Here is a 15,627-nt window from a genome sequence, read left to right on the forward strand (position 1 = left end):
TGCTAAATGGCACACTCTTACTTTGTGGCGAGTTGCAGATGGTGCGGCGTAATGCATTCCGCTGCAACATTATTGGTGGTACGCTCTTCTTTCTGTGTCAAGCAATTTCAGTAAACTTTGGTTACACAGTACTATTCTTCCGATAACATATTTGGCCAAATATTCTTGAATAAACCTTATATTCTGTTATATGCTCCCGTGACAAATATTTAATATTTACGTTGCCTTGCACGCTTTGGATATCAAATGGACAACGCATTTTACTACGCATCTCTCAAAGCTTGCAATTCTATACATGTCCCTGTGTGTTCACGTCTCACGCGTATTACTGCAATACCCTTAACAATGTCTCTGGATCGTACATAACGCAAGGTCAGCGTTTCTACTACAGTATTTTACAATATTGTTGTTGAGTAATTTGCCATAAATATATATTACAGTTCGTCAACTAATGATTATTGCCAATAAAATAATAAAATACATACACCTATGTACAGAAAATAATGTAAAGATTGCAAAACAAATGAGGCACTCTGTCATAGTGCTAGACGCTCTTGCCATTATGACGGTTTGAACCCTGATGGAACACTTGCAATGAGCTATCTGAATGTCTGTCAAGGAATGGCAGCCCTTTCTTCTTCAGTAGCCAAAACTAGCCTAGGTAGTAATGTTTGACGCTGAGCTTTGGAATGAAATCGACGTTGTATTGCATTCCTGAGAGGCCAATACATTCACGAAAGTTATTGTCCATAAACCATTGTCTCACAGATGCTGCTTCACGACAAAGTGCATTGCAAGCTAATCTCTTTTTATCGTTTTCCTAAGCGCCGTAAAAGGATGACACTCTAGAACGGAAAATACCAACAAACAGTGGTATTTCATTGTTGGCACTATACCTGACGGTAGGTAGTGTGCTCACGCATTCACCGCACCCTATCCTTCCATCGCATTGCCCCAGATATAGCATGGTTGATCACTCCAAATCAGTCGCTTCGAGTCGTACACTGCCCACCGGCGTCGCTCTTTAGAGTATCTCGAACACAGCTAAGCACTGACTACAGAAATGTGCGGCATGTGGGGGACTGCTGGACGATTGTACCCATTCTTTTCAACTCCTTACGCGCAGTGTTTTTACTAGCTGAACTACTGATTGGAATTCACTCAAGCGAGACTACCTTCCGCAATGCTCGACGCTACCTGTTCGATTGTATATGAGGACTACCTGGTCTTGGTTTGACTGCGGTTGTTCCTTCGCGTTTCCACTTCACAGGAGCATCACGAAAAGAGTTGCACTAGAATATTGTTCCCACCCCAGGTATTTGGGTGTCACTCTCGACCGTACACTGACCTGCAATGAACATTGTCTGAAGCTAAAGCAGAAAGTATCCTCCAGAAACTGCCTTCTTCGGAAACTGGCGGGATCGAACTGGGGTACACATTCACAAACATTAAGAACAACAGCTCTTGCCTTATGCTATTCAGCAGGAGAATATGCTAGCCCAGTGTGGTACAATTCAGTACATGCAAAGCAGGTTGATGTAGCCTTAAATGACAGCTGTAGGATTGTTAAAGGCTGCCTAATGCCAACCCCCATGGACAAAGTTCAATGTCTCGCTGGGATTGCTCCATGTGACATCAGAAGACTGGTCGCCGCTAGCATCGAGAGGCATAAATGAAATACAGTGACCTCACGTCCACTCTTTGAACTTCAACCTGCGAAGCCAAGACTGAAGTCCAGGAAGAATTTCCTAAGAACTTCACAGCCCTTAGAAGGATCAGCTGGAACTACCTGACTCACCATGTGGAAAGAAAGATGCCAACACCTTTTAACAGACCTCTTCCTAAGATTTCCAGTCTATAAGTAGTCCTACTCCTTTGTACACATGGTGACTTCAGGCACTACAGGAGATTCAAATTTATAGTCCGAGGTCGTTAACAAGTACGAACAGTTTGATACTTAACTCATATCGATGGCTGCGTTGTTGTCTTCGTGAAGTCTAGAGGTGATTCCACTGCGATGTTCCCGCGGTTTTCTTTGTGTTTGGATGAGACTAACTGGTTTGTAGGGCGACGTGGTATTTAGATTTTTAGAGAGCAAATGTTACATTAGTTTTGCTCATCACTATTTGATTCACTTATTCACATTTAACACTTCTACAAAAATATCAAATAAGACATTGTTTTACACCACATCTGTATCACCACCTCCTCCAGTCCACCTCTCTCAAAGGTCGACCTCCTTTCCGCATGACCAAAGATAACTGTCTCTTAGTTGTTAAACTCGCAGTCAAAGGCTATATTTACATAAAACGTTACACGTAAAGAAATTACTGACATACACGATTTTACGTTCTGTTATAACCTGTCAACCTGGATGACACCACAAGAATCCCTGCCGCCTGGACACATTGAGAAGTGGGTCATCTGGAAGTCTTTGAACAGACCACGGACCGAAGTCGCAAGATCGAAGGACAATCTCCTTAAATGGAACTTCCAACTGCCAAATGCCAACACAACAGTGTGTGAATGCGGTGAATTGCACACTACCCGGCATCTCTTCAATTTTAATTCAACCAGCTGTAGCATGAAGGCCTTAACGTCTGCAACACCCAATGCTATCAAAGTTTCCCTATACTGGGCGAATACTGTATAGTTTCCTTTGTATGTATTGTATATGTGTTCATTTTAGTAAACCTCTGACACGAATAAAGAAATATCACCAAAAGTCGACTAGCTCAGCTAGAAAAGAGAGATATGTCTCTGACTGACTTTTTCCTTGGGTAACATCCAATGACTAGTTCAGTTTCAGAATCACTGTGCTCACCTAACCGATTCTTCCAGTTGCTACTGCCCCCCCCCCCCCTACTCCCCTACAGCACTTTTTCCTTCCATTTCATCTCACCTTATTTATGTCCTGTATGTATTGCAATATCTATCTTCTCTTACAGTTTTGTCCCTTCTTCTTTTCACTGTTTTCCATACACTCCTTTCCTCGGTAGTTCTGAGCAGAGACTCCTCATTCCTCACCTTATCAGTCCACTTAATTTTCAATATATTTCCGTAGCACCACATCACAAATGCTTCGATTTTCTTCTGTACCGGTTATCCCACAGTCCAAGTATCACTACCGTCCAATGATGTGCTCCAAAATGCACACTCAAAAATTTCTTCCTCAAATAGAGACCTATATTTGATACTAGCAGATTTCTCTTGCCTAGGAATGACCTTTTTGCCAGTGATAGTCTACTTTCGATGTTATCCTTGATCTGTCCGTCATGGGTTACTTTGCTGCCAACGTATGAGAATTCCTTAACTTCATCTACTTCGTTATCATCAATCATAGTATTAAGTTCCTTGATATTTTCATTTCTGCGACCTCTCGTTCCTCTCATCTCTCTTCGATTTACTCTCAATCCATATTATGTAATCACTACACTGTCCAATCCATTCCGCAAATCTTGTAAGTCTTCCTCACTTTCACTGAGTATAGCAATGTCATCGGCGAACATTATCGTTGATGTCCTTTAATATTGAGTTTTAATGTCAGTTTTAAAAATTCCATTTATTTCAGTCATTGGTTCTTCGCTGTATAGAGTGTACGGTGACGGCGGAAGATTACATCCCTGTCTTAAACCCTGTTTAATCGTGTTTGATCGTTATTTAGTATTGCTCCCACTATCAGCCGTAACGACAATATTGCCTGTCTGGTGTCTTCACCTTACCTAAAGTCAAACTGATCGTCTTCTAACAGAACCTCTGTTTTCTGTTCCATTCTTTTGTGTAATACTCTTGTCAGCAACTTGGTTGCATGGTCTGTTATGCTGATAGTGCGATGATTCTCGCACTTGTTGGTTGTTGCAATCTTCTAAATTGCGTGTTTAACGTTTTTCCGAAACGTATATCACCAGCCTCATAGTTCTACACACCAAAGTGCATAATCATTTTGTACCACTTTCCTCAAACATTTTAGAAATTATGATGGAATTTTATCGATCCCTTCTGCTTTATTCGTCTGTAAGCCTTCCAAAGCTCATTTAAATCCAGCTTCTAATGCTGGATCCCCTATCTCTTCTACATCGACTCCTGTTTCTTCTTCAACCACGTCATCAGATACGTCTTCCCTCTCGTAGAGGCCTTCCCCCTCTCTTCTTTGATTTTAACAGTGGAACTCCCATTGCACTCTTAATGTTACCTCCTTAGCTTCTAATTTCAGAGAAGGTGCTTCCTTTTTTTTTTTTTTTTTTTTTTTTTTTTTTTTTTGTCATCAGTCTACTGACTGGTTTGATGCGGCCCGCCACGAATTCCTTTCCTGTGCTAACCTCTTCATCTCAGAGTAGCACTTGCAACCTACGTCCTCACTTATTTGCTTGACGTATTCCAATCTCTGTCTTCCTCTACAGTTTTTGCCCTCTACAGCTCCCTCTAGTACCATGGAAGTCATTCCCTCATGTCTTAGCAGATGTCCTATCATCCTGTCCCTTCTCGTTATCAGCGTTTTCCACATATTCCTTTCCTCTCAGATTCTGCGTAGGACCTCCTCATTCCTTACCTTATCAGTCCACCTAAAATTCAACATTCGTCTATAGCACCACATCTCAAATGCTTCGATTCTCTTCTGTTCCGGTTTTCCCACAGTTCATGTTTCACTACCATACAATGCTGTACTCCAGACGTACATACTCAGAAATTTCTTCCTCATATTAAGGCCGGTATTTGATATTAGTAGACTTCTCTTGGCCAGAAATGCCTTTCTTGCCATAGCGAGTCTGCTTTTGATGTCCTCCTTGCTCCGTCCGTCATTGGTTATTTTACTGCCTAGGTAGCAGAATTCCTTAACTTCACTGACTTCGTGACCATCAATCCTGATGTTAAGTTTCTCGCTGTTCTCATTTCTACAGCTTCTCATTACCTTCGTCTTTCTCCGATTTACTCTCAAACCATACTGTGTACTCATTAGAATGTTCATTCCGTTCAGCAGATCATTTAATTCTTCTTCACTTTCACTCAGGATAGCAATGTCATCAGCGAATCGTATCATTGATATCCTTTCACCTTGTATTTTAATTCCACTCCTGAACCATTCTTTTATTTCCATCATTGCTTCCTCGATGTACAGATTGAAGAGTAGGGGCGAAAGCCTACAGCCTTGTCTTACACCCTTATTAATACGAGCACTTCGTTCTTGATCGTCCACTCTTATTATTCCCTCTTGGTTGTTGTACATATTGTATAAGACCCGTGTCTCCCTATAGCTTACCCCTTCTTTCTTCAGAATCTCGAACAGCTTGCACCATTTTATATTGTCAAACGCTTTTTCCAGGTCGACAAATCCTATGAAAGTGTCTTGATTTTTCTTTAGCCTTGCTTCCATTATTAGCCGTAACGTCAGAATTGCCTCTCTCGTCCCTTTACTTTTCCTAAAGCCAAACTGATCGTCACCTAGCGCATTCTCAGTTTTCTTTTCCATTCTTCTGTACATTATTCTTGTAAGCAGCTTCGATACATGAGCTGTTAAGCCGATTGTGCGATAATTCTCGCACTTGTCAGCTCTTGCCGTCATCGGAATTGTGTGTATGATGCTCTTCCGAAAGTCAGATGGTATGTCGCCAGACTCATATATTCTACACACCAACGTGAATAGTCGTTTTGTTGCCACTTCCCCCAATGATTTTAGAAATTCTGATGGGATGTTATCTATCCCTTCTGCCTTATTTGACCGTAAGTTCTCCAAAGCTCTTTTAAATTCCGATTCTAATACTGGATCCCCTATCTCTTCTAAATCGACTCCTGTTTCTTCTTCTATCACATCAGACAAATCTTCACCCTTATAGAGGCTTTCAATGTATTCTTTCCACCTATCTGCTCTCTCCTCTGCATTTAACAGTGGATTTCCCGTTGCACTCTTAATGTTACCACCGTTGCTTTTAATGTCACCAAAGGTTGTTTTGACTTTCCTGTATGCTGAGTCTGTCCTTCCGACAATCATATCTTTTTCGATGTCTTCACATTTTTCCTGCAGCCATTTCGTCTTAGCTTCCCTGCACTTCCTATTTATTTCATTCCTCAACGACTTGTATTTCTGTATTCCTGATTTTCCCGGAACATGTTTGTACTTCCTCCTTTCATCAATCAACTGAAGTATTTCTTCTGTTACCAATGGTTTCTTCGCTGCTACCTTCTTTGTACCTATGTTTTCCTTCCCAACTTCTGTGAAGGCCCTTTTTAGAGATGTCCATTCCTCTTCAACTGTACTGCCTACTGCGCTATTTCTTATTGCTGTATCTATAGCGTTAGAGAACTTCAAACGTATCTCGTCATTCCTTACTACTTCCGTATCCCACTTCATTGCGTATTGATTCTTCCTGACTAATGTCTTGAACTTCAGCCTACTCTTCATCACTACTATATTGTGATCTGAGTCTATATCTGCTCCTGGGTACGCCTTACAATCCAGTATCTGATTTCGGAATCTCTGTCTGACTATGATGTAATCTAATTGAAATCTTCCCGTATCTCCTGGCCTTTTCCAAGTATACCTCCTCCTCTTGTGATTCTTGAACAGGTTATTCGCTATTACTAGCTGAAACTTGTTACAGAACTCAATTAGTCTTTCTCCTCTTTCATTCCTTGTCCCAAGCCCATATTCTCCTGTAACCTTTTCTTCTACTCCTTCCCCTACAACTGCATTCCAGTCGCCCATGACTATTAGATTTTCGTCCCCCTTTACATACTGCATTACCCTTTCAATATCCTCATACACTTTCTCTATCTGTTCATCTTCAGCTTGCGACGTCGGCATGTATACCTGAACTATCGTTGTCGGTGTTGGTCTGCTGTCGATTCTGATTCGAACAACCCGGTAACTGAACTGTTCACAGTAACACACCCTCTGCCCTACCTTCCTATTCATAACGAATCCTACACCTGTTATACCATTTTCTGCTGCTGTTGATATTACCCGATACTCATCTGACCTGAAACCCTTGTCTTCCTTCCACTTCACTTCACTGACCCCTACTATATCTAGATTGAGCCTTTGCATTTCCCTTTTCAGATTTTCTAGTTTCCCTACCACGTTCAAGCTTTTGCTTCCCTACTGATTATAAAATACTTCCCGTCTCTTTTCAGTCCGTCAGATCAGTCCCTCATGACATCTCGAGGTCAGTACCGCAATATATGAAAGTGTCCGGTTACTTTTGATTAGATAATGAATTTTCAGGCCATGGATTTCACCAAGACGTTGGCGAGAGGGTTGCATGCCTTTCTCGCTGTGATTAAACCCTGTTTATACTGTGGATAATGCACGTTTTCTTTCTAACGTTCAAGGAAGATAACGGCGAAGTGCCCATCGATAACAAGAAGAAATACCTTAGTTTATTAACGAAAGAAGAAAGTACATAGAAGTTCAGGAAAATTCTGGAATACAGAAATGCAAGTCACTTAAGAATGAAATAAATAGGAAGTGCAGGGAAGATAAGGCCATTGAGTCAGACTCAGCATACAGAAAAGTCAAAGCAACTTTCGGCGAAATTAAAAGAAAGGGTGGTATCATGAAAAATGCAATGGAAATTCTATTGTTAAACGCTGAGAGGAGACCGGGTAGGAGGAAACAGTACAGTTAGGGCCTCTATGATGGGAGGACGTATTTGATGTCATGTTAGAAGAAGAAACAGGAGTCGTTATAGAAGAGACAGGCGATCCAGTAGGAGAATTAGAATTTAAAAGAACTTTGGCAGACTTAAAATCGAATAAGTCAGAATTCATAGATAACATTCCATCAGAATTTCTAAAGTCACTGGGGAAAGTGGCAACAGAACGGCTGCTCACGTTAAGGTGTATGAGTCTGGCGAAAAAGCATCATCCACAAAATTCCGAAGATTGCAAGACCAGACAGTTGCGAGAATTATCGCACTGCCAGCTTAACAGCTCAAGCATCCAAGTTGCTGACAAATATGATATTCAGAATGGAAAAGAAAATTGACTATCTGTTAGGCACCCGAGGTTGTTCTGAAGTTAGTGCTGGTATTGTAAACAAGACTGAAAAAAAAATCAAAACACATTCATAGGATTTGTCGACGTGGAAAAACCGTTGGGCACTGTAAAATGGTGCAAGAGGTTCGACATCCTGAGGAAAGTAGGGTAAGGTACAGGGAAAAACGGGAACGGGTAATATACAGTATGCACAGGAACCAAGAGGGAGAAATAAGGGTTGAAAACTAAGAACGAAGTCCTCGGATTAAACAGGTGTAAGTCAGGGATGTAATCTTTCGCCACTACCGCTCAGTCTATACTTCGAAGATGCAGCGACGGAAATCAACGGAAGGTTCGCGAGTGGAATTAAAATTCAGTGTGAAAGCATATCAACAAGATTCGCCGATGACATTGCTATCCTCAGTGAAAGTGAAGAAGAATTACAGCGTGTGCGGAATGGAATGAACAATCTAGTGAGTACATAATATGAACTGAGAGTAAATCGAAGATAGACGAAATTAACGAGAGGGCGCAGAAATGAGAACACAGAGAAACGTAATATTATGATTGATGGTACTGTAGTAGATGAAGTAAAGGAATTCTGCTACCTTGGCAGAAAAATAACCCGTGACGGACAGATCAAAGATGACATCAAAAGTGGACTAGCACTGGCAAAAGGGCATTCCTGGCCAAGAGAAGTATACCAGTGACAAACATTGGCATTAATTCGAGTAAGAAATCCCTGAGAATTTTCATTTGGAGCGCAGAATTGTATGACAGTGGAACATGGAGTATGGGAAAACCGTAAAAAAAGAGAACAGAAGCATTGGAGATGTGATGCTGTAGAAGAATGTTCAACACTAGGTAGATTGATAAGGTAAGAAATGATGAAATTCTTCGTAGAATCGCATAGAAAAGGAATATATGGAGAACACTGACAGGAAGAAGGGACAGCGCGATAGGACGTATGTTGAGAAATCACGGAATAGCAGCCATGGACGAGAGGGAGCCAAGTAGACTATTTTCAGCGTTTCATGGACTCCTTATCCCTCACACGACGATGTCATTTTTATGACTGGCAATGTTGTAAATACTAATCGAGTTGTTCACTAGTGAAGCTTTCTGTACATTTTGCAACCAGCATTATAAGTTCGACAGTGTGATCATTATACATAGCAGTAACTTAGTTTTATGTTACTCCGACTTGTGAGAGTGCGCTAAAGTAGCGGTAGCTCCGAAAATACTTGTTGTGTGAAGAATGGTACGTAACTTTTCAATTCATTGGGGCCGTGTGATTTTCCCTGTCGTCAAGTATGGTTGATATCGATTGTGAATGGACTATGGAGGTCGGTAACACCGCAACACTGCTCTGTTACTTTGTTCCTGCTTCTCTTCGTTTCTCTGGAGGCGTCAGTCGTCACCCTCGAGTCGTTGGAGATGTACAAAGGAGACCCGGCCCTTTATATGTGCGCGCTTGTTACGTCGGAAAGCGGCGAATCTGGTGTCCTCGGCTGCAGGGGCGCCGGTGCCCACTCGTTATGATGTAAGCAGGCGGCACAGAGGTACAGTCACCAACCAAATTGTACGTAACTTCCCCATACCGTCTGAGAGGCGAGATTCCGCCCCGCAACCCTCGTGCAACGGCAGGTGACACTGTGGATCTCATTAGCGCAAGTCATATCTAGGTCACGTCAGTGTGAGGTGATAAACAAACAGTGCCAACTTTCGGCGAAAATTTGTTTTAAAAGTTCTCGTACGTCTTTGGAATGAATGATACATTCAATACAATACAGCCATCGTATATGTAAATGAAACATTCAGCAAGCAGTATGTGATGTGGCAATAAGGTTTAACTTCGGTGCGGTTCAAGTCCGTAAGCTACAGATAATAAGCACAAGAACATAAACAATTAAAATAAAATGTGCATATCCTAAGTTATAACACGTTTTTACGGCTCTGTTACTTTCCCGAAGCCGGCCGGGGTGGCCGAGGGGTTATAGGCGCTACAGTCTGGAACCGCGCGACCGCTACTGTCGCAGGTTCGAATCCTGCCTCGGGCATTGATGTGTGTGATGTCCTTAGGTTAGTTAGGTTTAAGTAGTTCTAAGTTCTAGGGGACTGATGACCTCGGAAGTTAAGTCCCATAGTGCTCAGAGCCTTTTAGCCTTTCCCGAATCATGACAGATACTCTTATTATAATATTGTAGCAAGCCAGCTGCCTTGCCTCGCCAAATACAACGGTTCCCTTAAAGTCACCGAAGTTAGGCACTGTAACAATGAGTTGTTACTTGGTTAGGTTGCCGTCCTTGTATGATACGCGCTATAGGATGCCTTCCATTCGTTTTCCCAGCAAAGCGAAGGACGGGTGGCGGTGTATATTTCGTCATCAGACTTCGCGCCAATGTCTTGTATTAAATTCCAAATCCTCCTTGCCATGTCTCATAGACTAGAAGTATGTCAATGTGTTCATGGTGATTCATCCGTAGCACGGGCACGTTAATTTCGGCGGTGCACTTGGTGCTATTCGAGAAGAATAGGGTACGTGCCGGTGCTGGGTTCACCCTCTCCTAAAGTAATGAGAATTTTTCTTTTTCATAAGGAATATTTATCTATTCAACATCAACATTGTCCCCTTCAAAGTAGTCCCCCAAATATATTATGTATTTGTGCTATCGCTTTTTTCAGTCTTGGAAACGCTTAACATTTTCACGGGTGGTTTTTCCACAGTTCCGGTCGTTTTCTTCTAACTGCTTCCCGCGAACGGCGCATAGATTCCAGACAGTATTGTCTGTTGACTGTACGACTTAAGACATGAAATCATATTGCGCTATCCCATTTTAATCGAAGAAAACAGTGAGAACTTTTACATGTGATTGAAAGTGCCGATTTTTTTCGATCATGTGTTTTCATGGGACGATTGGACCTTGTTTTCGACGCCATACCCTTATACTCACGTTTCGTCACCTTTTATAACCTTATTTAGAAGTTTTGGATCATTGTGAACTTCATTCAGCAATTCCTGAGCGATGTCCACACGACGTCGTTTTCGGTCGACATTCAAAAGATACCGAATAAACCTTGCTGCTACAAGTTTCATCCTCAAAACATCCGAAAATATTGCTTGGCATGAGCCATGGGATCTGACAGCATCATCAGCAACCTCTCTGACGGTGAATCGATGATTTTTCAGAACCATTTTCTTCACTTCTTCCACGTTGTCGACAGTAATTGATGTGTTAGGGCGTCTAGGGTTCTCGTTATCTTCAACATTTCCTCAGCCCTCTCTGAGAAGTCTATATGACTTGTAAACTTTTGTCTTACTCATAGTAGATTCACCAAAAACTACAGTCAAAGCTCTGAATGCGGTGTTGCAATTTATTCCATTTTTCAAACCAAATTAATGCAAATTATTTGATCCATCGTTTTAGAAAATAAAATTTTTTCTGAGCACTCGAAAGCACGTATAACCATTTCGACTTAATAAACTAATATTGAAAACGGCAGAAAATGCGAACATACATGTGTACCAAGATAAAAAGGAATTTTGAACAGTGTGTCATTTCCTGTTCCTGAAAAGACTATTCTTCTTTTCCAGTTTAAATAGCTTTGAGTATTAAGTCTGAAATTCATACAGAGTAAATTGATGGTGGACTCAAATGCTAGACGACTGAAAACAACGGACAACATCAAGTTAACAGTATTACACAATCACGCGAATTGCTTCACAATTACCTCTCTGTAAGTTCTCTGACTTCTTTACAATGTTGTTTATATAATTTAGGTCATGAAATGAGCCACGGAAACAATGGTAAACCATACGGAGAACTAAGCAAATTATTACTAAGAGTATTGAACGTTTGCAGTTTTCACCAACAGGAGTAGTTATATGTCTACGCAGACAGTGCAAATTGACACAAGCTAGTTTGATTCGGGTACAAAGTAGCGAAGCATCTGAAATAGTAGACTCTCACAGAAATATGCCCAATATCTCTATAAACCCACTCATGAAATAACATAAAATGGTTCAAAATCAAATGGCTGTAAGCACTATGGGACTTAATATCTGAGGTCATCAGTCCCCTAGACTTAGAACTACTTAAACCTAAGGATATCACACACATCCATGCCCGAGGCAGGATTCGAACCTGCGACCGTCGCAGCAGCGCGGTTCCGGACTGAAGCGTCTAGAACCGCTCGGCCACAACAGCTGGCCATAAAATTGTGTTTAGGGTGGAATTTACATATAAAACACCTTCTCTACAGCTACAAAGAAACCGCGAAGAAAAGATTAACAGCAGTTGAAACATAGACAGTCCTCTCACAGTCCTTCGTAGATAGAACTAGAACATATCTTCATCTGGCGCAATGAAAACTATTTTTCACTGCTTACTTTATAGTGATTTGAGTCTTCCAAGTATGTTTAAAGTCCATTTGGATATCAAATAACCAACAAAATGCCATTCTCCAAAATTAAAAAAAAACCAATAATAAAATTTTCTATGAGAATATATTGCCATTATATGACAAAACAGAGAATGTAATGTTAGATATGAATGTTTTAGCGTGCTTGGATTTAAATCAATTACAGTAAGATATTTTAGTTTCTCCACGCATCGGTATGAACAATGCGACGCGAAAGTAATTGAAAACTCTCGAAACTGGTGCAGATTGTGCTGAAGTTTAAAAAGTGTGGTGCTCTGTAACACAATTATAACAAAGGTCAAATCGAGTGAATCCACCATAGACTTCCTTGTATTGTAATAAATTTATCTCTCACTTCAACGTTTTCCTTCTTCATTAATAGCTAGTTTCGGCCACCGGCGTTTCTAAAATAGCGTAAAATCATACGCAGATAAAAACCACCAGTGCAAATGGTTAACAATACAAAAGAAATGTTGAAGACGAAGATTGTTCCAGTAAAGTAACCTATTGTTGGCAACGGTTCTAATTTTCAGAATAAACAGTGAGGTGGTGGAACCGAATACGAGGAAGCTTTTGGATGCTTGTAATGGACCTACCTCTACAACAAGCATATCTCTGCGACCGAGAAGATCATTGTACATGCGTTATTATTTAAGGTGTAGATTCAATATTTCTCATCTCGCTGATATAAAAATGGAGCAAAATTAGAAATCATATCTAAATCGACAGTACATAATCCACTTAGTGGTATAGGGTACCCTCCGCCACGCACCGTACGGTGCCTTGCGGAGTATCTGCGTAGATGTAGATGTAGAAGAGTAGTTTCATATCCTAGAATGCAGTCTCTGAGAAACACGAAAATTCGTATATTGCTATTTTATTACGTAAAGACAATTAGCGAGCATTGTATCTGTTACACGGGGTTTTTATTACAATTTTGCTTCGTTAATCCCTCGTCGTTAGCTCCGCGACCGTGGCGTTCTATCAGTCATAATGGGAACGTGGCTGTACGTGGCGTGTTGAAGTTAAGGTATTCAGGAGAAACTAGGTTACATTCCTCTCGTGCATTGCACGGAGTTAGCCAGGCACTAGGACATCGAAATATTTCAGCTGACAAAGTTAAATGAGAGTCATGTGTACTTCCGTAGACTGTTGTTAATTTATTGTAATCCAATTACTTTTAACGAGCTTCAAGTCTCGGTGACCTGTTTATTAAACCAAGCAAATACTTTCTAGAGTCTCGCGTGATAGGTTGGTATCCAAATTGGGAAGCCAATCACGAGGTCGATCACGTAGCGTTGTACTCATCAGAAGTTGTGACAGATTACAAGAGTTCACTTTGGGATATCCCAATACTAGCTTCGAGGCGAGATGCGTTACTGCATATCAAGAAAATTTCATTAGTAAGTGCGATAGTGTGACGATTGATTTTCAGACAAAAATAGTGTGGAATAAGGAATATAAACATTGGATAGAAGAATACAAACAACGAGCTCCCATGTGAAAATTGATTTAGATACTTACGCTATGAAAACACGTCGCGCTGAGGATATGTCCATTTAAGTTCTAAGGAAGCTTGAAATACGTCTGTATTGTAATCTCCTTACATAGTGCGTGCACGTATCACTTAATTACCGGTACGTCAAAAATTCTGTCACTCGGTATTCACCGTATCACAAATTAATCACTTTCAGTATCGAATTTAACTTTCCAATAGTTATAAGTTGTCTTCGTTCAATTTTATTATAATAGAAAACTAGCTTCATCTACATTACTACCTTGTAAAACACTTCTAAGTGCCTGGCAGAAGATTCATCAAACCACCTATTAGCTACTTCTCTACCGCCCCTCGTGAACAGTTCGAGTAAATCTTCCCTTGCGAGCTCTGATTTCTACAGTTATGCTGATCATTTATCCCTATGTAGGAGAGCACCAACAAAATATTTTCACACTCTGATGAGAGAGCTGGTGACTGAAATTTCATGAGAGGTTCCTGCCGCAGCGAAAAACGCCTTTGTTTTAATGACTGCCATCCCAATTCGTGAGTCATATTTGTGGCACTCTCTCTCCGCTATTTCGCAATAACACAAAATTAGCTATCATTCTGTGAATTTTTTCGATGTACGCCGATAATCCACAGCGCAAAGCAATTTTCCAGAGGAGAATGGACAAGAACAGTATAAGCGTTCTCTTCAGTAAACGTGTTCAGTAAAAGTGTTCTGCCAATAAATAACAGTCTTTGGTTTGCTTTCCCCGCACATTATCTATGCGACCATTCCAACTTAAGTTATTAAGTTAGGTATCGATTTCGAATATGATAAATCGAAAATCTGAATGCTTTTAACGAATACAATGTCTGGCTGGATGGTGTAGTTCTAGTTTCAATTGAGAAGAGTTTCAGTGATGAGTGCTCATGTACAACGTAAATTCGATGTTTCCGATTAAAGACTAGCAACGAAAGGTTATTGTCCTCCCGAGCACACTCTCAGTAATACAATACTGTGCACATACTGCATTTAAATAGTATACTTGAAAGTTTTAATATAAGAAAAACATGGCCTTGTGTGACCAGTGTCGAATGTTACAGAAGCATAAAATCCTTCATGGGATGGATGCAATCGAAAATTGTAATAAAAGAATAAGATGACCTTATGTGATGAGTCTTGGATGCTACGCAAGCACAAAATCCTTCATGGGATGTGTCGGACATACAATTTTTTTTTATGCACACACAACTGATATTATCAAAGTGTACGGGCTTGAAGATGGCGTTGACGCAACGTCGAAACTAGAAGTGAAATAAATATGAAATCTTAAGTACAGCTGGAAGAGTTTCATTGTTAGTAAAAATTATACCCACTGATGTCCCATCATCATCCAGTTTAAGTATGGATGTACGAAGATACAACAATATGTTCGATTTAAGTGAAAGCCTCCGTCTGTGTAAACTTTCTCTTTCAATTCTGCGTGGTATATATTCTTGTAAATTATTAGAACATGCGGCACGCCTAAGGAAACTCGAGTTGAGTCCATAATGTGCCTCTGCTTGCGATGTGCCGCGTTCTTGATACATGTTAGCGTCAGTGACTAATGGCTGTGTTTCACTGGAGCCATGTGTTGTTCCCAATACTGGAGCCGATGGTACATTGTCATAGACGTCGGCTCCATCGCATCAGCAGCGTCGTATGCCGTATGTTCTCTGGCAATGTAAGAGGCAACCAAATGAAAACTAGA

This window comes from Schistocerca nitens, chromosome 5 (genome assembly GCF_023898315.1).
Source record: "Schistocerca nitens isolate TAMUIC-IGC-003100 chromosome 5, iqSchNite1.1, whole genome shotgun sequence".
In the NCBI taxonomy this organism is placed as follows: Eukaryota; Metazoa; Arthropoda; class Insecta; order Orthoptera; family Acrididae; genus Schistocerca; species Schistocerca nitens.